The 27,431-nt window shown below is 40.8% G+C and overlaps 1 protein-coding gene across 1 annotated transcript in view; it reads right to left on the reverse strand.

The window, feature by feature from the left end:
• The window catches only part of tenm2 (teneurin transmembrane protein 2), an 899,715-nt gene extending 873,430 nt beyond the window's left edge, over positions 1-26,285 (reverse strand). The window contains 1 exon segment of the mRNA XM_034181532.1: positions 26,218-26,285. The gene's annotated coding sequence lies outside the window, so the exon portion shown is untranslated.
• Between the last annotated feature and the right edge of the window lie 1,146 nt (positions 26,286-27,431).

Genomic DNA, 27,431 nt, shown 5'->3' on the forward strand with positions numbered 1-27,431 from the left:
ACAACAGATAAAAAAGCTACAAGGATTCTTAACTGCAAATATACGAGGTCTGTCAATAAAGTATAGGTCCTTTTTATTTTTTTCAAAAACTATATGGATTTCATTCATATGTTTTTACGTCAGACAGGCTTGAACCCTCGTGCGCATGCGTGAGTTTTTCCACGCCTGTCGGTGACGTCATTCGCCTGTGAGCACTCCTTGTGGGAGGAGTCATCTAGCCCCTTGTCGGAATTCCTTTGTCTGAGAAGTTGCTGAGAGACTGGCGCTTTGTTTGATCAAAATTTTTTCTAAACCTGTGAGACACATCGAAGTGGACATGGTTCGAAAAATTAAGCTGGTTTTCAGTGAAAATTTTAATGGCTGATGAGAGATTTTGAGGTGATACTGTCGCTTTAAGGACTTCCCACGGTGTGAGACATCGTGCAGCGCTCTCAGGCGCCGTCGTCGGCCTGTTTCAAGCTGAAAACCTCCACATTTCAGGCTCTATTGATCCAGGACGTCGTGAGAGAACAGAGAAGTTTCAGAAGAAGTCGGTTTCAGCATTTTATCCGGATATTCCACTGTTAAAGGAGATTTTTTTAATGAAAGACGTGCGGACGGATTGCAGCGTCGGCTCGCAGCCGCCGCGATGCTCCACCACAGGAAAAACACCTCTGTTGGAAGCCTTAAGGACAAGTTGGAACATGTCCAGCTGTTAAACAATTTCTCATATACTCACTCCACTGAAAGCCATCAAAAGCCGCCTGGATTTTACAAATGGTTATCAACACGGAGGTGTTTTTCCTGTGCTGCCGCACTGCGTCGGCTGCGTCCCGACGCGCGGACCCGTCCGCACGTCTTTCATTAAAAAAATCTCCTTTAACAGTGGAATATCCGGATAAAATGCTGAAACCGACTTCTTCTGAGACTTCTCTGTTCTCTCACGACGTCCTGGATCAGTAGAGCCTGAAATGTGGAGGTTTTCAGCTTGAAACAGGCTGACGATGGCGCCTGAGAGCGCTGTGCGACGTCTCGCACCGTGGGAAGTCCTTAAAGTGACAGTATCACCTCAAAATCTCTCATCAGCCGTTAAAATTTTCACTGAAAACCAGCTTAATTTTTCGAACCGTGTCCACTTCGATGTGTCTCACAGGTTTAGAAAAAATTTTGATCAAACAAAGCGCCAGTCTTTCAGCAACTTCTCAGACAAAGGAATTCCGACGAGGGGCTGGACGACTCCTCCCACAAGGAGTGCTCACAGGTGAATGACGTCACCGACAGGTGTGGAAAAACTCACGCATGCGCACGAGGGTTCAAGCATGTCTGACGTAAAAACATATGAATGAAATCCATATAGTTTTTGAAAAAAATAAAAAGGACCTATACTTTATTGACAGCCCTCGTACATGAGTGTTCATTGGGTGCAGATAAACCCAAATTTGTTAGTGTGTTAATTAAATAAAGTAATTCAGCAGTCCTTCGGCAGACCCTCATGCAGGTCGCACAGTCCTCATTTGAAGAAGACCAAGGTTACTAAGCATGTTCTCAGACATAAAGGATTCTTTGAGCATCCTTTGTGTCTGCAGCTATGCTTTCTTTGTGAAGGAGCAAAGGACTTGGGGCTCAGCAAGGTCAGTGAGTCTCCTCTGTAACTGCAGTAGGTTCGACTGGAAAGTTTCTTTGAGCATGACTGAATGAGACAAATTCTCCCACTCAGGGCACCAGGGGCCAATTGTACTTTTTTTTTTATTTTATTTCTCAAAACAGAAGCAGAACTTGAACCGTTTGTAATTTGCCTGGAAGAAATTTTACACTGCTATACCAGGTTGTCCAACAACATGAGTTTAGCTTGTAACTTGTTCAATAAAAAATTGATTTTCATTGGATCAAAACTGGTCAAAAACATAAATATAAATAAATATCACATGAATTGACCTATTCAGTCAAAAGGTAACAAAAAGTTAAATGTCATGGCACTACAAGTCACCATCTTTAAAAAATAGTGGTTATTTTGAATTTTGTAGTGGCTAACATTCTTCATCAGTTACTAATGTAATGCTTTATTTTCCTTTATCTGCTGTGCTCCAGTTTGGAATATTAAAAATAATGGTACTCCAGCAGCAGAAAAAGGCCTTCTATTGGGCAATCATAATGAAAACAAATGCGTAACTAACAGTACAGATAATCTATTGGCTTGTGTTTAGTCTCAAACTGTGAAAAGTTAAAAACGTGACACTGTAAATTAGCCTGAAGTGATCCTGTGAAACTGGTGACTCATACAGTCTACACTGATAAATTGATGATATCATGGTGACAGACTTGTCATGTTACTGTCCATATGGGTGCAAGTTGGCCTGTGGGCAATAGACTTTATTTTATTTTCATCGTATTATTTACTTAAATTTTAACACAAAGAAGTTTGTGACAAAGAGCCATAGGCATCTATTTGAGCAGTGTGCAATAGAAGCAGTTGGTCAGCTGTCTGACAGATGTAGTAAATATCAGCCAACTCTACCATTGCCTCCAAAGCATAACCCCACAGGATCCACGGACATGGTAATCCAAGATGAAGGCTGCTTGCTACAAGTTCCACATTTAACTAAATCACATCTAATGCTTGCTGTCACTGTCACACACATCATTCTATATTTAGCACCATCAACTGTGCAACAACGAACTGATTGAACAAACAAAGCACACAATATAAAATAAGTGCAGCGAGTTTGAATAACTCTATGATCTTTCAGGAAGGGTTGCACAAAGAACTCAGGCCTGCATGAGTACACGTGACCCCAATATTCAGTAGCATAAACACTGTGCACCATACTCAAGCACCTAATATGAAAATAAATTGTAACTGCACAGCTATTCAGGATGTGACGTAATTTCAACCAGACCCGCATTACTCAATTAAATTACTTGCCAACCACTTTGACAATCAATTTGAATTTATTTAAATTCAAATTACTTTATTTATGATTTTGCATAAGCATGTTGTACTCATTCTCATTGTAAAAAAAAATAAATAAAAAAATAAATATATAATAATAATAATAATATAAAATAAAAAAGCAATGTTTACTGTTCGGCACTAACTCAGCCACATGGGGTGTGCAGCCAGTACATTCTGAGTGCCGGTCCCAAGCCCGGATAAATGAGGAGGGTTGCGTCAGGAAGTGCATCTGGCATAACACAAGCCAACCCAACTATGCAGACTAAGAATCGAATTTCCATACCGGATCGGTCGCGGCCCAGGTTAACAATGTCCACCACCGGTGCTGTTGTCCAACAGGGTGCTGGTGGAAATTGGGCTACTGCTAGGCGAAGACGAAGAAGAGGAGGAGAATGTTTCCACAAACAGTGGGAGAAGAGGAATACGAGAAGAGTGGAAATGAGAGTGGGGACTTTGAATGTTAGTAGTATGACTGGTAAAGGGAGACAGCTGGCTGATATGATGGAGAGGAGAAAGGTAGACATAGTGTGTGTGCAAGAGACCAAGTGGAAGGGAAGTAAGTGCAGTCACATCAGCGGTGGGCTCAAGTTGAGGATAGGAAGAGAAATGGTGTTGGGGTCATTTTAAAGGAAGAGTATGTTAAAAGTGTGTTGGAGGTTAAGTGAGTGTCTGACAGGGTGATGAGTGTGAAGTTGGAAATTGAAGGGGTGATGATGAATATCATCAGTGAATATGCCCCACAGGTAGGTTGTGAGATGAAGGAGAAAAAAAGATTTCTTGAGTGTGTTAGATGAGGTGGTGGAGAGTGTACCCAAGCATGAAAGAATGGTGAAAGGAGCAGATTTCAATGGGCATGTTGGTGAAGGGAACAGAGGTAATAAGGAAGTAATGGGTAGATATGGTATCAAGGACAGGAATGTGGAAGGACAGATGGTAGTCGATTTTGCAAAAAGGATGGAAATGGCTGTGGTGAATACCTACGTTAAGAAAAGGGAGAAGCACAGGGTAACATATAAGAGTGGAGGAAGGTGCACACAGGTGGACTATATTCTTTATAGGAGATGCAAGCTAAAAGAAATCAGAGACTGTAAGGTGGTGGCAGGAGAGAGTGTCGTTAGACAGCATAGGATGGTTGGTTGTAGGATGACTTTAGAGATAAAGAAGAAGAGAGTTAGAGCTCAACAAAGGATTAGATGGTGGAAGCTGAAGGAAGAAGACTGTTGTGTGAAATTTAGCGAGCAGGTGAGATAAGCACTAGTTGGAGGGGAAGCAATTTTGGACAACTGGAAAAGTACTGCAGATGTGGTGAGGGAGACAGCTAGGGCAGTACTGGGTATGACATCTGGACAGTGGAAGGAAGACAAGGAGACTTGGTGGTGGAATGAAGAGGTCCAGGAAAGCATAAGGAGAAAGAGGTTGGCGAAAAAGTTTTGGGATAGTCAGACAGATGAAGAAAGTAGAGAGGAGTACAAGGAGATGCAGCGTAAGGCAAAAAGAGAAGTGGCAAAAGTGAAGGAAAAGGCATATTGCTCGCTGTACAAGAAGTTGAACAGTAAGGAAGGAGAAAAGGACTTGTACCAATTGGCCAGACAAAAGGACAGAGCTGGAAAGGATCTGCAGCAGGTTAGAGTGGTAAAATATGCACATGGTAATGTGCTGACAAGTGAGGAGTGTGTGCTGAGAAGGTGGAGGGAATATTTTGAGGATCTGATGAATGAAGAAAATGAGCGAGAGGAAAGCCTGGATGATGCGGTGAGAGTAAGTCAGGAAGTACAAGAGTTTAGTAAGGAAGAAGTGAGAGCTGCTATGAAGAGGATGAAGACTGGAAAGGCAGTTGTTCCAGATGACATTCCAGTGGAGGCATGGAAATGTCTAGGAGAGATGGCAGTGGAGTTTCTAACCAGATTGTTTAATAAAATCTTGGAAAGTGAAAGGATGCCTAAGAGTGGAGACGAAGTGTGCTGGTTCCTATTTTCAAGAACAAGGGTGATGTGCAGAGCTGCAGTAACTACAGAGGCATAAAGTTGATCAGCCACAGCATGAAGTTATGGGAAACAGTAGTAGAAGCTAGGCTTAGAAAACAGGTGAAGTTTACAAAGTTTTACAAAGCTGAAGAAACAGAAAACAGGAAGTTAAAGCAACATCAAAGTGCAAATTACTGTGATGACCACACAGGAATTTGTGCCACAGCAGGGGATCATCCAGCACCCTAGGATGCAGGGCCAGTGTTCCTCCATCACACCATCAGTGGGCCTGTCACCACGGCAAAATTTATTCTAAAAGCAGACTGCAGTGTGCTGCATCAGCTTCAGGCATGGCATTTCATGGTCGGCTCAGCGTCCTGTGGTCTGCAGCTGTCAGCTTTATGTGATGTCATTGGTACCTCGGACAGAGAGAAAGAGCAGAATCACTCGGCCGGAAAAACTACACTGAAAGTATATTTCACCAGCAGTAAATTGACAGGAAAGCAGAGAGAATACTACAACCCCAATTCCAAAGAAGTTAGGACGTTGTGAAAAATATAAATAAAAACAGAATACAATGATTTGCAAATCCTCTTCAACCTATATTCAATTGAGTACACCACAAAGACAAGATATCTAATGTTCAAACTGAGAAACTTTATTGTTTTTGTGCAAATATTTGCTCATTTTGAAATTGATGCCTGCAACACGTTTCAAAAAAGCTGGGACAGTGGTATGTTTACAACTGTGTTACATCACCTTTCCTTCTAACAACACTCAATAAGTGTTTGGGAACTGAGGACAGTAATTATTGAAGCTTTGTAGGTGGAATTCTTTCCCATTCTTGCTTGATGTACGACTTCAGTTGTTCAATAGTTAGGCATCTCCGTTGTTGCATTTTGTGCTTCATAATGCACCACACATTTTCAATGGGCGACAGGTGTGGACTGCAGGCAGGGCCAGTCTAGTACCCGCACTCTTTTACTACGAAGCCACACTGTTGTAACACGTGCAGAATGTGGCTTGGCATTGTCTTGTTGAAATAAGCAGGGACGTCCCTGAAAAAGACGTTGCTTGGATGACAGCATGTATTGCTCCAAAACCTGGATGTACCTTTCAGCATTGATGGTGCAATCACAGATGTGTAAACTGCCCATGCCATGGGCACTAACACACCCCATACCATCACAGATGCTGGCTTTTGAACTTTGCAGTGTGGTAACAGTCTTTTTCCTGTTTTGTCTAGAGGACATGACATCCATGATTTGCAAAAACAATTTGAAATGTGGACTCAGACCACAGCACACTTTTCCACTTTGTGTCTGTCCATTTCAAATGAGCTCGGGCCCAGAGAAGGTGGTGGCGTTTCTGGATGTTGTTGATGTATGGCTTTTGCTTTGCATGGTAGAGTTTTAACTTGCACTTGCAGATGTAGCGATGAACTGTGTTAACTGACAATGGTTTTATGAAATATTTTCCTGATCCCACGGGGTAAGATCCTTAACACAATGATGCCGGTTTTTAATGCAGTGCCGTCTGAGGGATGAAAGGTCATGGGCATTCAGTGTTGATTTTCGACATTGCCGCTAATGTGTAGACTCAGCTTTTCAGCTTGGGACTCCGACGAGGGCGGTCACATCTCCTCCACTCTCCCTTATCTCTCTGCTTTTAACCTTCAAGTCCCTACTTCACCAGACTTGTGAATTCCTCAAAACTATATTGGATTCTGGATCTATTGGACTACTATTGGATTAACCATGGAATTGATCAGCTGGTCTCTGAACGCTATTGACACCATTTTTTCTACAAGAAGGTCAGGACTGGGGTATCCTGCCTGTCCAGATGGAATGTATCCTGCGGGCTATGTCCTCAACTCCTGGAGTTCCTGGCATGTGGCATGCTTGGCGCCTTTCTCTGTGGAGGACGTTGAGGACCTATTCATTTTTGGTCTTATGGTAGCAGGGCTGGTACTTTTTGGCTTATGTGCTGCCCTGATCTACCAGAAAATTGGCAAGACGGCGGCATCAAGAACCATGGGCCCTCGCTTGTCCGTCATGATTAACAAGGTCAGCAAGGCAGTGCATTCTCAGACTGCGTTGACTCTTGAACTCAGTCACAAATTGGATGACACCTTAGAGCTGATGTATGCCTTGCAGTTGAAGCTGAAGGTTTCAGAGGCCGGTGAATATTCTTAATTCAAATTAGGAATATTCTTAATTCATAATTGGGATTCGGCTGAGTGAGTGGAACTGTAAAAAGTGTTTTTCACTGCTCGGCTGCAACACTACAGGCATCAAGGTCAATTGCCCACTGTTTTTCCTCCAGAGAAATTTATCCAGGCTCTGGTGAGATTATTTGGCTCCATTCTTATCTCAACCCACAAGGACAATAAACTGAAAGACTTACACATGGACCAAAGCAAGCTCTGCCTCTCCTCTTATCACTATTCCTGCCCCTCCCTCCATGCGGCAGGCCTCGTCCTCTCAAGCTGGCCTGGTGGCGCGACTTGACAGTTGCAGCGGCTACAAACACACTCACATTGTCTCAATTGGGAAACGGACTGTTTCTAGTTTAGTGCACATAAACAATGTCAAATGTATATGTGTTGTCCTAATACTGATGTGTGCCATTATTACGGTAAACAAGTAATAATTGTAGATCAATTGCTGTTGTATGTGGAATGTGAGTGCGGACATCTCGTTGTTGTAATGACAATGATAATAAAAGCTATCTATCTATCTAAAGTTGTCCAGATTCTCTGAATCTTCTGATTATATTATGGACTGTAGATGATGGAATCCCTAAATTCCTTGTAATTGAACACTGAGAAATATTGTTCTTAAACTGTTGGACTATTTTTTTCATGCATTTGTTCACAAAGTGGTGATCCTCAACCCATCTTTGCTTGTGAACAGCTGAGCTTTTTGGGGATGCTCCTTTTATACCCAATCATGACACTCACAATTAGTGTCCTTTGTTCCCAAATGCTTATCGAGTGTTGTTCGAAGGAAAGGTGATGTAATACCGTGGTAAACATACCACTGTTACAACTTTTTGAAACATGTTGCAGGCATCCATTTCAAAATGAACACATTTTTGCACAAAACAATGAAGTTTATCAGTTTGAACATTAAATATCTTGCCTTTGTGGTGAATTCAATTGAATATAGGTTGAAGAGGATTTGCATATTATTGTATTCTGTTTTTATTTACATTTTACACAACATCCCAACTTCATTGGGATTGGGGTTGTATTAAAAACACTGGTCAACAACAAAAAAAATTTTGCATGGATTTTGAGAACTGATTTAGGGTCATTTTGGGGCGCTGAATCCAAATCTGAGCTTAGATTTCATCTATCGCATCACATTTTTTCTGGCAATCTGCATGTTCTCGTGTTGATGGATTATGCAAAAGTTGCTCATTCATTCAGGAGTTTGATGCCACTAATCATGCACAATAGCAGCTTCAAAACATAGTTTTTAAACCAGGTTGACAAATGTGAACAAAACAGCCGTAATATCGTTTATGGTGCCGAAGAGGTGTGCGAGGCTGCAGCTTTTGCTTCAGTGGTTGATACGAGAAATATGTTTTCGAATCTCAAATACTATGTGGTGTGATTGGCAAAAGCTAACACCAGATTTGGATTCAACATCCCCCAATTACTCAAAATCCTTTGAAAAACTCTATGCAAGAAAAATCATGTTGACCAGCGTAATCAATGAATAATTTGAAGTCACTTAAAATATACACATTTTCTAACATATTATTGTTATTATTATTATAAAGAGCAAGGTGGATTAGTGGTTGGCATTGCTGCCAGGTTGGCTTCTGACTTGGTCCTTTCTGTGTGGAGATTGCTTGGATTATTACCTCCAGTTCCTCCTGTTTCCTCCCACCTCCAAACACATGCAGGTTAGGTGGAGCAGACACTTTAAATTGACTGTAGGTGTGAATGACTGTCTGTGTTGACCCTGTGATAAACTGGTGGCATATCAAGAGTGTACCATGTCTTACTGCCAGTGACTGCTGGGATAGGCTCCAGCCAGCCCCACCCCAACATGACCCTTAATTGGAATAATATTTTTTAACAGTTGATAGTTCATGCACTACCTCCTGATTGGTCAATTACTGCTGTCATTTATTATAATTTTAGCTGCCTTACCAGTTAATTGTGATCTATATTTTTTGTTGTTGTTGTTTGTTTTGTCTGACCTAAAAATGTCATCTTGGTCCATCTGTATGCACACACAAGCATATATATATATATATATATACATACACACACACACACACACACACACACACACACACACTATTATACTAATTTGGAGACGAATATACTTTCACAGTTTAAACCAAAGGAACCATAAAATATAGTAAAAAGGAACAAAACAACAAATAAATATAAACAAAACACCTGATGCAGTCTGACCTTGGAAACGTGCAAAGGTAAGGACACTGCAATTGTAATGATCAAAGTGAAGAAGATATGTAGAGGCAATGATAAGTCCACATTTGGACAGATGCAGCAGAACTGAGAGAAAACCGAGTTGATCATTGTTTATCTCCTGATAACCATAAACTACTCTGCAGGAGGCCAATGCTGGCCACCGTAATAAGAATAAATCCAAGCCTGTGACAGTTTTTCTATCTGGATGTGGATTTATGATGCCAAGTTGATTGTATTTCTGTTGGGGGAAAAAAACCCATGAGCTTGTGAAATAGTTGAAAGGGATAGACGGGCCTATAATAGAGCCTTGCCACCAGGCTTAGTATTTTCTACTTACTGTCTCGTCATGGCAATTACTGCAGCCACTATCAACAGTATCACCACCTCCATATTTTGTCACACAGACCATCATTTTGAATCACCTTCAATGGTCACTAATTTTAGTTAATTGATGCTTCATTAATAACTGCCCTGTTCTGTCCCTCATGATGACGTGTCAAGGGTGGATGTATAGCAGTGTTTGGAGTCATTCAAAAATGATAATTACACTGCTGCCACCTGTGAACGATATAATTCCTTGGGAGGGAAATGATGTAAATGAGCGATAAACATCACCTGTTTGCTTAATGCAGCTTTAAAGAAAAAGTTAAGCCTGCTCTATTTAGTTTATTTTACAACAGAATGTTGCAATAGTTGTACTCACTGTGTTTCACACCCTGTTAAAATGTCCACATAAAGAAAAAACTAAACCACTTCCAAATCTAAACTAGGCAACCAGACTTGGCACTAATGGCCAGTCCAGATGGGCTACCCCCCAATGTCCATGATAGTGCTTCCAAAGAAATAAATTATGAATTATGAATGATTATGAATTTATCACAGTAAATCCTGTATATACACTGATCAAAAATATATAACACTTTTGTTTTGGTTCCCATTTTTCATGAGCTGAACTCAAAGCTCTAACATTTTATATATACATAAAAGACATATTTGTCTAAAATATTGTTCACAAATCTGTGGTAGTGAGCACTTCTCCTTTGTCAAGATAATCCAGCCCACCTCACAGATGTGGTTTATCAAGATGTTGATTAGACAGCATGATTGTTGCACAGTGTGCCTTAGGCTGGCCAGAATAAAAGGCAACTCTGAAATGTGCCCTTTGCTTTATTGGGGGGTCAGAAAACCAGTGAGTATCTGGTGTGACCACCATTTGCCTCACACAGTGCAACACATCTTAGATCTTTGAGCTCAGCTCATGAAAAATAGGAGCACAAACAGAAGGTGTTGCATTTATATTTTTGTTCAGTGCATGCTGATTTGGCACAGGTTTAATGCTGGATGTCCTTCCTGCTGAAATATGAAATCAGGGCTCCCCCCAGAAAGTCAGAGCATGATGGAGATAGAGGTTAGGTGCGAGGATGGGAAGGGGAGTAGACCCCCCCCCCCAAATTTGTTGGGGTGAAGCCATTTCCTGCAACTTCAACTTTACACATCGTCTAAAATAATTACAAACTAAGGGCTTCTCCACATGTAAATGGATGCAATCTTTGTCTCTGTCATTTTCAAAAAGTGTTCTATAAACATGGCACCATGTCAAGAAATACCTCTGTACCATGGACTGTAGTATATATGCCAGGTCTGTATGTAGCACTGTAATGCTCCCACCAAAAAATAAATAAATAAATAAATAAAAATGGAGAAGATCTGGAACATGCACATAACTGGTGTCATGAGCTAATCAATGTTGCAGCAAAAGTGAGAACTTTACAAAGTGGCTCACTGAGCAAAATTAAGCTTCTTAAGAGAAAGAGGGTTAGCTGGGTGTTCTTGTTGACTCTGCGCTATCAAACAGCAAGACAGACACACACTGTTGATAATCTAAAATAGACTTATTATGAATTTAAAGTGAAGCAGTGTTTTCATGTATTCAAAAAAAAAAACATACAGCACTGGTTGTTGATCCACTGGCTGCTCTCCACCTTGCAGACAAAGTGAGAGGACACACACTTTAGGTGAATGAAGTTTATCTATTCAAAGAAAGCCTTTATCTGGATGATTCTTATCGGATCCGATCAGAGTTTTCATCCATTTTTCAACAGGGTGCACAGGGGATTTATCAATGAGGCTTCTGTGGAAAAGCTGCACTTCACAGCCCAGTTTTTCCACAGGCAGCTGACTGAGGATTCTGCCATCCAAAAGTACTTTACAGTCTGGGAAAGCTCAGAAACTTGCAAAGATGCAAAAAAAAAAAAAAAAAACGCAAACAAAAACAAACAAACAAAAACAAAATACCTGGGAAAACAGAGAGGGAAAACCTAAATTTGAGCATTTGCATGATGGGTAGGCGTGAATGATGCTGCTGCAACGTTTTCATGCAGCTGCTGTGAAAAAATAAATTAAACATGCTGCAACGGTTTCGTGCACATAGGAACACAGTTCAAGCAGCTGTGCGATGTGTAACCACACTGCGCAACTGCTGTGAAAAAAATAAATAAATAAATACGTGCCACCCACGAGATTTGAACCCACAATTTGCAAAAGCTCTGATTGCCATGTTATGATCTGACAGTCTGTTTCACCTGGGGTAGCCTGTCAATGTGCGCGGTGTATGTGCTCACTTGCTGCAGGCCCATTGCAACAGAGATATATTGTATTTATGCATGTCCACGTGAGGACAACAAGCAGACACACATGCATCACAGTGGGCAATTGTTAGTTCATGTAGGTCCAAACATGGTACATGTTCTCCAGCTGGGACATCCATCTCCACAGCCACTCCTGTGGGCACGCACACCCCCTGTCAGTTCAGTGCACATACCAATGTGCCACTATGTCTGTGTTATGTGAGCTGTCAGTGAGTCTCTGGTAAGCAGCTTTATCATCCTTGACATAAAACAGTCATGAGGGAAGACATTTTTTCTTCTTTTTTAGTTTTTAATTTATTTTTTTGTTTGTTTTGTCTGATACATCAAGAGAGAAGATTTTCTTCAAAAGATGTGTAATTTCTGCTACAGTTTGCTACAAGGCACACAGAATAGAATGTGTCAGCACAGAGCTTCAACTCCCTGAAGAAAAACTCACATTGCAATCATTGTACTTAGCGTCCAAGCGACTTCCAATGTGCAGTATACCACATCCTTACTGGCTGTAAATATCGCTCATGGTCACCTCGGGGGTAACGCTCACCCTGTACCATGGCTTTAGCTTCTTGGCTTTATCGGCAATCATCTTCGTGTGTGTGGTTGCCAATAGCGACAAGTAAGTTCCAGGCCCGACTCTGTAAACTTCGGCCGTCTTTGGCCAAAGCATATTCACCACCTAGTGGATGTGCCGGTTGTGTGCACCAGCTGTATCTCCATCAATTAAATTTGGCAAAAAAAAAAAAAAAAATGCAGCCTGATTTCAGAATTTGGACAGAGATGATAAACTAATTGGGGGGGGGGGAGTTAAAATCAGGCCTAATGGAAATTTGGTATAAAAAAAAAAAAAAAAATCACATTTCAAAAAGGAGCCAACCCAGAGACGCACAAAGAAGTCAGAATGAGTTTTTCAGCAATTCACAGCAATAATAACATGACAACTTCAACTCTACTGATGGCGAGCGTTTGTTCTGCTTGCTCAGGGGGTTGGTAAGGTTAAACTTTACCTGTCTGAAGTGCCTTGAGGCAGTGTTATTGTGATTTGGTGCTATATAAATAAAGTGAAATAAACTGAATTCCGTTTTAGTAGCATCCAGAGCTTGAAACAGGCTGACGACGGCGCCTGAGAGCACTGCACGACGTCTCTCACCGTGGGAAGTCCTTAAAGCGACAGTATCACCTCAAAATCTCTCATCAGCCGTTAAAATTTTCACCGAAAACCAGCTTAATTTTTCGAACCGTGTCCACTTCGATGTGTCTCACAGGTTTAAAAAAAATTTTGATCAAACAAAACGCCAGTCTCTCAGCAACTTCTCAGACAAAGGAATTCCAACAAGGGGCTGGATGACTCCTCCCACAAGGAGTGCTCACAGGCGAATGACGTCACCGACAGGCGTGGAAAAACTCATGCATGCGCACGAGGGTTCAAGCATGTCTGACGTAAAAACATATGAATGAAATCCATATAGTTTTTGAAAAAATAAAAAGGACCTATACTTTATGGACAGACCTCGTACACAAGAGATGGAGTTAAGCAGCTTTTTGTTTTGACCTCAGTTAACATTCAACAATGTATTTGCTGCTTAAAACAGTGAGCACAATGGTCCCTATTTTGTATTTGAAAGGGAATGTTGGCTCTAAAGCGGCACCAAATTGCACTGGCCTCGTCTCAAATATTCAGCCCACCACGCTGCTTCATTATCCAACAATGAGTGGGCTCAGAATTGGTTGGGAAGGACAAAATGTATTAACTGGGCTCTCAGTACCAAAACGGGTCACTGCTGTAGTGTAAAAATGGCATTAGTGAAATTGGACTCTTGAGGTTTACCCATCATGCTTCTCAATCTGTGTGCATGTGGCGACTCCTATCCACACAGCAATGTACGGTAAACGTCACAGGGGCCATCGTGGATCTCACCTCTCTCTTAGCAGCCGAGCGAACGCTTGATGTGCGTGTTTCTTGTTGTTTACTTTAATTTGGTTTATTGTGTGAAGCTGTCAATCTTTAATCCCCTAATCTCCTGAACCCTGGAAATCACTGCAGTCATCTGTCAGGTGGGTCAGAACGGGCTGTCGGGCTTCGATGTGCATGCGCAGCCACCCAGACAAACACACTCGATGATAGTCATTTATTCAACAGGGCCAGCCTCATTTCGCTCTAATGAAGATTGATGCTCTCCCTTCATAGCCCTCACAGGTGTTGCAGTAAATTGTATGTAAAAATATGTAACCCACATAGAGAATGCGTAAAGGTGCAAAGAGATAGATTAACAGCAAGCGGTTTGCTCTCTGCGGCACTTCATACTCACATATAAATTAACAAGCATCCTACAAGCACATGAAAGTTTGCATACAAAAAACTCAATCTATAGTGCCATGGTAACAGCAGAGAGTTAATCTTGTTTAATAGTGGTGAAGGTTTTGCAAGGACGCGGACTCAAAGTCTGCAGTGCTCAAACCCTTGTGTCCACACTAAAGCTCTCAGGTCTGAGTGCTTTGCACATGTGCATGTCTGTATTCCCATGCCAACTGGGACACACTGAGTGTTTGTCTGAAGATTGTATTTGACACGGCCTGCTGCTGTCCAGTCTGAGCTCTTATTAGCACTTAAGACTGCACCCTGCCGCACATATGCAGTATGTTTTTAAATTTGTCAGTAATCATCCAACGGCGTTCAGAGCATTTCTTTTTGATTCATGTGCCCCTGTCAAAAGATGGAGTGATGCAAAGTGTGAGAGAGAATGAGATCAAAGAGCTTGAGAGATCACAAGCACAGAAGCAGTCTTGAAGACAGCTAAAGGTGTAGGCGGACGTAGAAAGCCCTCAGAGAGAAACTGTGCCAGTGAGACTGAACTGTGAATCTCAGCACGGTGTCGAACCATCATGATCTGCGTGCATCTGTGTGTGTTTTCATGTCATAAGGTGCCAGGATCTGGGATCTACAGCTGGTGTGTGGGCCTCATCCCTCGACACTACACTCGATTTACAAGTGACTCTGAAGTTTTGATAGTCAAACATACAGCTCAGACATGCATGAGATATTAAATCTAGGGCTACAACAACCACTGATTCCCATTAACTGAAAATCAAATGCAGGACTTTCCTTGTGGCTTGGCATCACAACAACAGAGCTGATGTGAATCCACGTTTATTTGGCACATTTTACATATTTTGCCCTTCCAGTCTCAACTCCAGGTGCACATAGAAAATGGGGCATAGGTGATTTTCAAGTGGGAAGATTTGGTTTTGGATGCAAGCACACTAACCACTTGTGCCACAGATTCCTTCCAATACATGAAACCAGTGTTTCCCAATCTGAGTCCTCTTGACCCAAAGTGTTGCATGTTTTTCATTTGTCGCTGATCACCTCAGACCAGATCATCTTAGGATGGTGTTTTCGGACAATCAGCAGCTGGCTGAAGAATAGAACATATCTGATTTGGCTCATTATGCACAGATAGAGTAGGAAGCAATTAGGGAATAACCCCTGTTGCGGTCAGGGCGCGAAGTAATCCATCAAATGTGAAACGTAATTCTGTATATTTAAATTCACCCACTGCAGCATAGTTGGCAGTACATGACTTTCTCTCACTCTCAGCTGGCAGTGCCAGTATTGACATCTGTGTAGCAATGCGTCCTGCCGGTCAGGGCGCAGTGAAATGGTCGAATATTTTGCCACGGTTACCTTGATATTATACGGTCTGAAATCTAACACGATTAACCAATCAGATTTACGGAAAGAATGCAATTGGATTAGAATGGAAAATATCCAGTAATTTGGGACATGAGGACCAGAATTAGGGAACACAACTTTTAAATAAAATAATGATGATGATTTTGAAAACCTAAAGTCAGTTTCACATTTGGTGCTCAGTATTAGGGTTGAGCCGGATACTTGTTTCAGACGAGTATCCGGTATGGATAAAGCATTTTTGATGAGCACAAGCATGATCTGAATAAAACTCATCAATATCTGTGCTTGTGCTGAAAGAAAATTTTCTAATTGACTGTCTTCACGCTCTGCAATTGGCCAGTCACACGCGGCACCCATCCCTCCCTACACAGACACATCTCATTGCAGCTTCTCTCACACACACACAAAATCTCTCTCTGTTTGGCTGGATACCGCCTCACATTGCTAGGTGCTCTAAGTTTTCTTCAGCTCGCCTCTTTTTCAGTTTGTCTGATATTTAAAGTTACTTGGTGAACTTGTTTCGTATCATACACAGTGCTTTTTTAAAGACAGAGCCGAAAACAGTTTGTGTCGGTCACTGCCTCCACTCCAGTCGGGTTTTTTATTCATTTATTTATTTTTTAACCGTTTGTTTGCTTTTCATTTTGTTGGTGATATAAAGTCAGTTGGAAAACTTTGCTCCTACCCAATGCGGTGCTTTTTGAGAAGAATACAGTGAACAAGGCTGACATATTTCCCTGTTTGCCATCACTGGATGTTTGCATAAATCACCAAGTTCACACAGATCATTAAAAAAGAAACAGTCTTACAGACCACTTACACACATATAGCTGAACACACAAAGTAGTCTATATTAATATTTTTATTGTATATGGCTGCGTGCAGTATCTGACACTTTCTCACTGCAGTTCATAAAAATAAATTGGTCAGTCAAACAACCTCTCTCTCCCTCTCACACAGTCACACACACATGCACACACAGACAGACAGTCATGCACACATGCGTGCACAGACACACACCTTAATCAATATTGTTTAACTTTGTGTGGGAAAAAAAACGCTAAGAACGTTAGGTAGTAAAAATAAATAATTGGGTGATTCTTTAACTACGGGCACTATTGGCCTTGTAAATGTAATTTCCACCACACCATTGCCTTACAATATAAAGCGCCTTGGGGCAACTGTTTGTTGTGATTTGGTGCTATATACATGTGCTCTGATGTCACTATTTATCTCCATAGAAACTACCCAAACAATCTTTCATACAAACTGTTTAAAGGGACATTACAGTGTTGTGGTGGAAATTACGGCAATAGTGTGGGACAACTACATTTTGTTTAAAAAAATCACAACAGTTGTATGACATTGAATACCCCAATTATGTTTTGATTATTTTACTGATATTTTAAAACATTAGAAAAAACGTTTCTTTACCATTCATTTTTATCATTGAAGATCAAAAGTCTGGGTGTGGGGCAAGCACAAAATGGCAAAATTTGCATATAATGATGCTGAAACAAAGGTGAAAAAGTCATCATAGACTACTAGAACAAATTTCTTAACACACTTTCATTGTAAAGATAACTATAAAAGTCTGAAATTTCCCCTTTTTTCTGTTTTTCATACAATATGATCAAAGGACATAAGTGCCTGTAGTCTAAGAATCACCCAATTGGGGTGGGGGGAAAATCACAGTTTGATCATAAAATAAAAAAAGATAAAGTTGAGTATGACAACTCTTGCTCATGCATACTTAGTTCAGAATTTCCTACTACACTGAATGTCATTTCTGAGGCTGTTCTGTACTTCATTCATACACTTAAGAATATTCATGTTCTGAGCTTATAAAAAAAAAAACTTCTGCAAATAGTTCTCTTACTTTTGTGATCAAAAACATTGATTTGAATCTCAATTTTGAGGCTCTCAGAGCACAGAGAAATACTGGAGCTCTGACAAGAGTAACCACTAGGTTCTTGGTCACCTCCCCGACTGAGACCCTTCTCTACTGATCACTCAGTTTAGATGGGCAGTCAGCTCTTGGAAGAGTCCTGGTTGATGGAGACCACTGTGCTCATTGGGACCTTCAAAGCAGCAGAAATGTTTCTGTACCCTTCCCCAGATTTGTGCCTCAAGACAATCCTGTCTCGGAAGTTGACAAACAATTCCTTTGACTTCATGCTTGGTTTGTGCTCTGACATGCATTGTCACCTGTGTGACCTTATATGTAGTGTAGACAGTGTGTGCCTTTTCAAATCATGCCCCATCAACTGAATTTAACCCAGGTGAACTCCAATTAAGCCATAGAAATGTCTCAAGGATGATCACTGGAAACAGGATGCACCTGAGCTTAATTTTGAGCTTCATGGCAAAGGCTGTGAATAAGGCCTCGTCACACTTAACACAAATGAGCACGAATTTAGCCAAATCAGCCAGAAGGGGAAAAAAAAGCCAAAATCTGAGACACAGTCAGGAGGGACAAATATTTGGTCAGCCATGTATGAATGCCGTGCGAATACCCACATGGTGGGCTGAAGCTGCCTTTACTGATTCAAGCACATTTGGAGTGCAGCAGCTCTCTCTCTGTCTCTCTCACGTGGCGGTTGATCAAGTAACATCCCACCTTTCCATACTATCTGCTGTTGTGACTAGTGTGGTCTGACCAGGGTTGGTTCCCGCCTCATCCGGGTTGCATTGGGGGTCCACTCCGGCCATTTGGCTTGCAGTTATGTTGCATTGAGGGCTGCTTGGGATATTCAGCTTTCATCAATGTTGGGACATTGTGGGGTCACTCAGGTGTCACATCCAGGGCCTTCAACCATTCGACCAGGTTCTGTATCAGCTGGCCATTGTGGTATGTCATCCGACCCCATTCAGGTGTTCCAAATGCTGAGACTGCAGTCAGACTGCACTTTGACTGCCCTTCGAGCTTTTTCCACCTTGAACACACCTCGACAGTTGGGTGCATGTGCTCTACATTCAGCCTGCATGAATGCCCCCGACTGTTACATCGTTGTTCAAGGTGTCTGAATGTGAATCACAGTCAAATTTTCATTCACTCGATACACAAGTCTCAAAAAAAATATTTTTTTTATTGATCAACAACAACAAAAAAAAAATTAATCAAATGATCCAATATGTAATTTAAAAGGATGTATGTATGCCAATGACTATTCACACCTAAATTGATCATGTGCTGCATTGATGCACTCTTCTCTCCAGCTTGAGGAGAGCCAGCTGGGCTGTGACTTTCACCAAAAAACAACCACCAGGCAAAGGAACTATATTAAAATTCAGCTCAACACACACAGACATTCCCAGGATGGACCCAACTGTACATTCAGTCTTCCACAACATTACATTTAATAAAAAAGAACATAAAAAGACAAGATATATTTAATATAAAGGTGAGAATAAGCAGTAAGCAACTACTTCATTTGAAATTTCAATAAACAGTTTTACTCTGACAAATGATGCAGGAGATGTGTGGAGAAGGCACACAACATTAATGCAGCGGCAAGATCTTCTGAGACAAAAGTTTTTACTTGACTCTGCATATTTATATTTAAGAAATCTACAAATTATATTTACAACTAAATTATCTTTTCTGTGTCTTAGAATGTTGCATGTACAGTTCTAATGGTTATGACACAAATCTGATGCAAAGAAATAAAGCTTTTATAGGGTTCTTTATTCCAATTTCTCACTCCACCAAAAAAAGGAATGGTATAGAAAATACATCAAACAAACAAACAAAAATGTTAGACCTTACTCGTGTGAAGTGTCTTGAGGCAGCATTATTGTCATTTGGTGCTATATAAATAAGACTAAAGTTGAAATTAATCAAACTGAATGCAATAAAACTCATAGTGTAATCAAAGATATTTAATGTTCTGTGAGGTCAGCTTAATTTCATTTGTTAAAATCCATCCACTCCTGCAACACATTCTGAAAATGTTTGAACACTATCATTTTCCACTTTATAATGTTGCCATACTTTCTACAACACTAAAAAGAAATTTTGGTATTGGGGATACCAAATGAGGACCTGTTACTTTGTTTTATTCCTCCTGCAAAAACACCTTAAGGTGTGCAACACCACAGGATCATCATTGCATTTTTCTTCTCAAAATTCTCCACGCATTCTCTGTTGGGGTCAGGTCAGAACTGCATGCAAGTCAGTCCAGTACTTGTACCCTCACCTTCTGCAGAATTTTTAAAGTGTGCAGAATGTGGTTTTGCATTGTCTTGTTAATTAAAAAAAAAAATGCATGGATATCCCTGGGAAAGATACTTTCAAGAAGGAAGCATGCACAGTAAATTTTGCAGAGTAAAATATACTCTGCCCAGATAACATTTGGTCCCAGTATAAATACACTCTATTATAGAGTGAAATCAACTCTGCTGTCTTGGCAAATCAAGTGTTTCTACTCCAATAAGAGTTGGTTTTACACTGTGATAGCACTGATTTAGCACTGTGATAGAGTATAATGAACTCTGTTTGGACTGGATCCAAATGTTATCCCAGCAGAGTAAATTTTACTCAGCAAAATTTACTGTGTATGTTGATCTTAAATCTGTATTAATGCTACCATCACAGAAGTGTAATTTACCTCTGCCAAGGGCACTGACACAACCTTATACTATGCCAGACTTGTTGACTTGTTGCTGATATCAGTCTGGATAGTCCTTTTTGTCTATAATCCAGAACACACAGCATCCATTTTTCTTAGATCTGGGATACTCATTAATCACATCACAAGACACATTTTCATGCAGTGACACCGCTTCTAGATAATATTAACATAATGCTTATTTTTTTGCACAGTAACATTTTAAGTAGCATTTAGATATGTTACTCTGTATCATCATGCTGGGCAGAGGTGGTGGCCAAGTGAAAAGTGCACTTGATTTCAGTGGGAATGCTTACTAGTTCAAGGCCACCACTGCCCATTCTCCATGTAATCTGGAGTTGTGTCAGGAAGAGCATCCACCTTAAGACTTGTGCCACATCAACATTCAGATCCACCTCAGATCTGCAGTGGTGACCCAGAGTGAAACAAGGGAGAACCAAAGGGACTTACCTAATCCATATTGTCATGCTTGACAAAGGTTTCCCAAAGTAATCCCTTGGCCATGTGATTATATCAACCATTGATGAATGACAGCTCTTGATGCAATGCAGTCTGAGGGATCAGCAGCTACAAATGTTCATCTTAAGCTTGTGTCCTTCACTATTATGCACTGGCATTCCTCCAGTCATCATTTTTCCCCACAAGCATGTCACTGGTCCTGGGTGTAGAGGGAGAAATATGCACATCCCTTTGAATCTTTCATTGAAGAACATTGTTTAAAATAATAATAATAATAATAATAATAATAATAATAATAATAATAATAATAATAATAATAATAATGTTACTATGACTTCTTGGCAAGCTCAAGATCCTCTACCCATCTTTGCTTGTGAAAGGCTTTTTTGTGTCAACTTTTTTGTGGATACTGCCTTTGTACCAAATTATGATTATAATCACCTGTTAACATCACCTGTTTGAAATAATGTCATTATTTATCTATTTTTTTCTCCTTATAGCCCTTAATTGCCACTGTCCCAACTATATATAAATAATCAAATTAAACAAAGTTGACCACACAATCAGCAATGAAATAAAATTCAAATTCACTGTAAGAATCACTATGGCTTTTTTAAAGGTGTTTTTTGTTGTTGTTGTTGTTTTCATTTTTTATTACATTTTCAATCAAGGGACCTGCTATAGTCAGTGAATGGGAATAAACATAGAGTGCTTTTAATGCCGATTCCTCCCACTGAGAGTCAGAGTCCATCACTGAATTACGGAATCAACAGTTCAATGTAAATCACGTCGCCACATCAAGGACATCTGTCTGCCATGGGAGAGGGTCAAGGATAAGTCTACACTACGGCAATGCACAAGATAATTTGGATCATAAATTACCTGTGTGCAATGAGTGTTGCATATTTCCCCATTGTGAGACTAATAAAGGAATGTTTCAATTTATTGTATCTTAAATTAATGATGTCATTAGGCTTAAGCTGCATGAATAAATTAATAATTATCCTACAATTCAAACTGAATAACATGGTACGTACTCTAAAATGACTTGTACACACCATTTAGAAACTAATGTATTCCTATAACTGGTTCTTGAAAAATGCTGAATGAATCGGGTGATGGGAACATGTGTTGGAATCCAGCACAGAGAATGGGGCACACATTTTTTATGTCTTCACATTTATTTTTAGGACTCAGAATTCACAATCTCTTCTAACCTTACTGTACTGACAAATTCAAATGATTATTGAACATAATTCCAAATTAACATTTGACTTTTAAAACTATGATCCACCTATTCAGGTCCACAATGGTAGACAATGACTTAATTTTTGTAATTTTGCCTCTCTCCACAACCACAATGGAGATGAAAAAAAAAAAAATCATCCATCTATCCATTTTCTTCCGCTTTATCCGGAGTCGGGTCGCGGGGGCAGCAGCTCAAGCAAAGTCGCCCAGACCTCCCGATCTACACACACCTCCCCCAGCTCCTCCGGGGGAACCTCAAGGCGTTCCCAAGCCAGCCGAGAGATGTAGTCCTTCCAGCATGTCCTGGATCTTCCACGGGGCCTTAAATGCTTGTCCACCCTGCTCAGTGTGCCACTCTCATTGAAGCGACATCTCTGCTGTTTTGGCATTGTGGGATAGCTCGCTGGACTACTTTCATTTGACCCATCCCTGAATGAGAAGATGCTGTTGGATAAGTGTGAGTAGGGATGCCCCGATCCGATCACATGATCGGAAATCGCGCCCGATCATGTGGTTTCAGACTTGATCGAAATCGGATGTTGCATCCTGATCAGGAATCTGATACAGATTTTATCCTCATTATTTTGATCAGTGCTATTTCAAGCTCATTATTGCAGATTAATGGGCCTTTCACACTGAAAGCATCTGAAGCGTCAAGATTCAGTCTAAAAAGCATTATTTTCAATGTGACGCGTTGCTTTTTAGAGGCGTCAGAAGCATCGCGGGAGCGCGCATTGCCGCTTGTCGGCAGACTGATGTGGTCAAAGTTCAACCCAATCCAACTTTCGACGCTCTGAGCTGTGACATACCTTTGCGCTGTCCAACAGGAACGTGTCGGGCCAAAACACGGAAGACTAGTGGCAGAAACCACTGATCTCTACAAAACAGATTGGTGCAGAAACCACTGATCTGTGCAAAACAGAAACGTGTCACAGGACTGCTCATTTATAGAGCAGCTTTCTGAATAATCCTTGGAAATGTTTTTTGTTGTTGTTTGTTACCTCAAATTTTCTGATTACTGTTAAAAAAAAAAGTTTACTTGATTGTTCAAGCTACCTCAAGGAGAAGTGCACTGTTTAAGTGAAAAATAATCAAATAAGGTGATTAAAATGAAAATATTATATATTTAGCATTTGTTCATTGTTCATTCAGTTTTTTAAAGTATTGGATCGGGACTCGGTATCAGCAGATACTCAAAATCAGATGACTCAGAATCAGATCGGGGCCAAAAATACCTGACTGGGACATCCCTAAGTGTGAGTATTGACTTACAATTATTTAGGTGTAAAAACACACGTTTTTGTTACCCATGAAAACGCACTTTCATCGCAAATACAGCATTGTTTGGGAACTACTTTTTGCATAGGAATTCATCAAGCACGTCAGCCGCAGGCGCATACTAACACGGAACATGTGTACTAACAGAATATACAAAAAATGTATAGTAGTTCAGCCAAAACGAGAGCGTCCGCTTTTAGCTTGCCATAAACTAAGCTCGTGGCGCTTGTGAGAGAGTATGGTGCTTGTCAACTGTCAGCTTTAATTCAAGGGAACATTTATTTATTTCTTTATTCATTTGTTATTTTTACAAAAAATATTGAAATAACTATTCAGGATTTATAGACATTTGTATACGCCATGCCTCCATTTTCAGAGCCCATAAATTAGGGAATAACCCTGTTGTGTCTGATGATTTGCAAACGTTAATGTTGGATTTTACAGTCACAAATTGAGTTGGTACAACAGATATTTGCGACCATAATCCAGCATTAACATCTGCAAATCATCAGACACAAGGGGGTTATTCTCATTCTAATCCCATTCCATCTTTTGCATGGTTTATTTTTCTGTAAGTTGTCAAAGGGTGTGGTCAGCTCGTCAAAGCTTACCGTAGCAACAGCGTCTTCATGCCAAACTGGAAATTCTGTGAACAGATCCACACATTCCTCCATCTTGTCAACTGCATTGAGTAATTCTGTAGCCGAATCCACATCAATACTTTCATATGGTATCTTAAATTCACCCATTTTGACATAGTCATCGCTGTACTAGTTTCTCTCGCTCTCAGCTGACAGCGCCGTTATTGACATCTGCATAGCAATGTGGTCAGGGAGCAGAGGAATACATCAAATGTGAAACGGTTGAAAATTTTGCCACCGCCAACGTGATATTTTATGGTCTGAAATCTCACATGATTAACCAGATTAATCAAATTTGTGGAACAAATGTAATTGGATTAGAATAAAATTTAAGGATTGTTACGAGTACAAATAATTACAGCCAGTTTTTTTTACACAAGTCAGTGGACACATGAACATTTCAATATTGCTGAATATGTCTTGAACTTCATTTACATCAACTACTAATAAATACAAACAGTATGGTACTGTATGGTAAATCTGTCTGGAGTTCTCAAAAAAAAAAAATGGATTGATCATGGCAGAAGAAGACTAAAGAGGGACGCCATCAAGCATTCAGACACCACTACAGCAGTTATAGGTGTCTGTGGATGGGACTGGAGGAACTGGGACTGGTGTGTTGCCAAGTCAATCATAGCTTCATGTTGCAATGGAACAGCGAAGTGTTTATATATATCACATCAGTGTTAATGTAGCTGAAATTTTACATAATCTTTCAAAGAAAAAATCCTTCTCGATTCCACTCCACCATGAAGATGTATCACTGGTGAGTCAATGGACAAAAATTACTAGATACACAGTTTCTCTAATTAACTTCAGAGAAGCCGATAATTTACTCTGACATGTTTATAATAATTTACATGTGTGTCTGAGATGTGGCTGGATCCACATGCTGGACTAGATTATTTCTGAAATGGACATGGAATGGACTCTGCTGCAGGAACAGATCCACTGAGTGGTTCGATGATCCCTCTCTCCCACCCCAACAGTGGACTGGAAGCCTGCATGTACTCGCATGGATTGTTGTTGTGTTATGTTCTATATTGTAAACCTTTTTGGTAGAACGACCTAAGCAGTGGGTTACCCCTTTGAGTCTGGTCTGCTTGAGGTTTCTTCCTCAATATCATTAGAGAGAGGTTTTCCTTACCACTGTCACCTGTGTGCTTGCTCTAGGGGTTGGTAAGGTTAGACCTTAACTGTGTGAAGTGCCTTGAGGCAGCTTGGTTGTGAGTTGGTTCTATATAAAATAAATAAATTGAATTGAACAGAATTTTTGATAACTGCCTGTTCCAGATGGATGTACCATAAAGGTCCAACGTGTTTGTGTTTTTTTATTGATGCAAGTTAATCTTTACACTTAATCTATTTGCTTTGTGGCATGCCCACATGTTCGGTTGCCGAGTGACTAAGATACCATCTCCAAAGGCAGAGGTGGTGTGTCAAACAGCAGCTCCTATTCAGATAAAATAATATAGGAACAGGTTGATTCTGAAAGCAGTGAAAATGGATATGCAAAAGGATGTTCTTCTCTTTGTCTAAAAGGACTATTTCCAACAAACTGCAACATGTGAGATGCATAATGTGAGCCACTAAATCTATACAAAATCCAAATTAAGGCACTGCGAGACATCAGTCAGTCAGATTTTAAGATGTCTGGACAGTCGAAGGTGAACTGCATGTCTGGAGTTGAAGCTTGTTCAACTTTAAAATGTTGCTTCCAGTCAAAATGTATTAAAATATCTCCATTCTGAAAAAAATAAAATAAAATAAAACCGTGTCCTCCTTATAAATTGTGAGAAGAAAAGGGTTGTCTAAGGACAAATTCTCACATGTATGAGGCGCATGTTGTTGCTGCTCCTGCTGCTGTTGCTGCAGTGCCATAAACGTGTCTGGAAAGAATTAAAAGGTTCCGAGCTCCTTCTGTCATCACCACAGGTTTCAGAATTTCAGCTGTGCTGACACGCGCTCAAAACACAAACTCCAACACCACCATTCATAAGGTCATCCCTTCCAGAAAGTATAATAAACACACAGCTGGCCAAATGATGGCACAGAAGCGACGCCGCAGCGCACGGATCTTTTACGACACACAGAATGTGAGTGAGTCAGGCTCACATCAGGACCATACAAATAAATAAATAAAAAGAACACCTCAATGTCATCGCTAGGTGCTGCCCTCCCCGTCCTACGTGCCCGTTCAGGCTGCACACATGTGCAAACAACAACAACAGGAGCGCGTAAATATCGTGCGCATAATATCTTAAAAATGACGTACCTGTTTCCAGCTCTTACTGCATCATCCTCCTTCTTCAAGTTGAACTTTTTCCTTCCCGCCCCCCCCCCCCCCCCAGGTCGAGCAGTCCTGAAGCCAGTTGTCACTTGTTTATTGCATACTTTCCTCGGACTGTGCGTCCTGGCAAGAATTGACGAGAGCGCAGAGGTGACGCACGCTGTTCAAGCCCCACAGTGCGTGTCGGCAGATGGAGGAATCACACGGAGGCTCGAGCCATTCCTGCGCTGATGGTAGTTGGGGAACTGTTTTCACGGACAGCTGGACCAAACCCGAACGACGCAGCTGTGCGCAAACGCGCGTCTTCCGTGATCGTGTGAAGAGAGAGGATCCACGGCGGGCATGCTCTGACGGCTGCTCGGCGAAGGCATGCGCGCAGCGGCACGCAAAGTCAAGCGACCATCCTCGCAGTATGGAGGAATGACCGAGGTGCGCGCGTTCACGGTCACACCACGGTCAGTGGTCATTATCAGCTCCCGTGGAGAGTAAATCCACTGTGCGCTTTGACCGCACCTGCATCTCACACGCGGGACACTTCCATCCTGTGCGCAATTAAACAATTAGTGCACTGAGACTTAAGCTGTTTAAACCTTTATTAGGTAGACCAGGAATAGCCTGACAAGTCAGAATTCTAATTTAAGTTATTTCTGACTGCATGCTGGAACCATATAGACTTGCAAAGAAATTGTAATTAAATAATCACCTTTCTGAAATATTAATTTCCTGAGTGTACAAAATTCAAATTTTGTCCAGATCTCTTTTGTATTTAGATTTATTTCAAATAAGTCTTTATGGTTTAAGCTATTTTAAAGAAGCCACTTTGCATGAAGTAATTTTTAAATAATTTACCACTGAGTGTTAAAGCTACAGTGTGCAGAATTTAGGGGCACTCATTAGCAGAAGTGGAATACAGCATTCATAACCATATTTTAATTAGTTTACAATTGTATGCAATAAGAAATAAATATGTGTTCATAAACTTAGAATGGGGCCTTCATGTCTAGTCCAAGTGAGCCCATCATGCAGGCCACCGTGTTGCACTGCCGTGCTGATAAAGTAGCCAAAAAGGGACATAATTAATCCATCCTTTGCATTTTTCAGCACAGCAGGAGGACTGAAGACAAAAATTAGCAACGTCAGTGGTGTTCCCTTCTGCACTGTGAACTTGTTGCTAGTGCAGGTCAACACATTTGAGGGCC

Source organism: Thalassophryne amazonica, chromosome 11 (genome assembly GCF_902500255.1).
Source record: "Thalassophryne amazonica chromosome 11, fThaAma1.1, whole genome shotgun sequence".
Lineage (NCBI taxonomy): Eukaryota > Metazoa > Chordata > Actinopteri > Batrachoidiformes > Batrachoididae > Thalassophryne > Thalassophryne amazonica.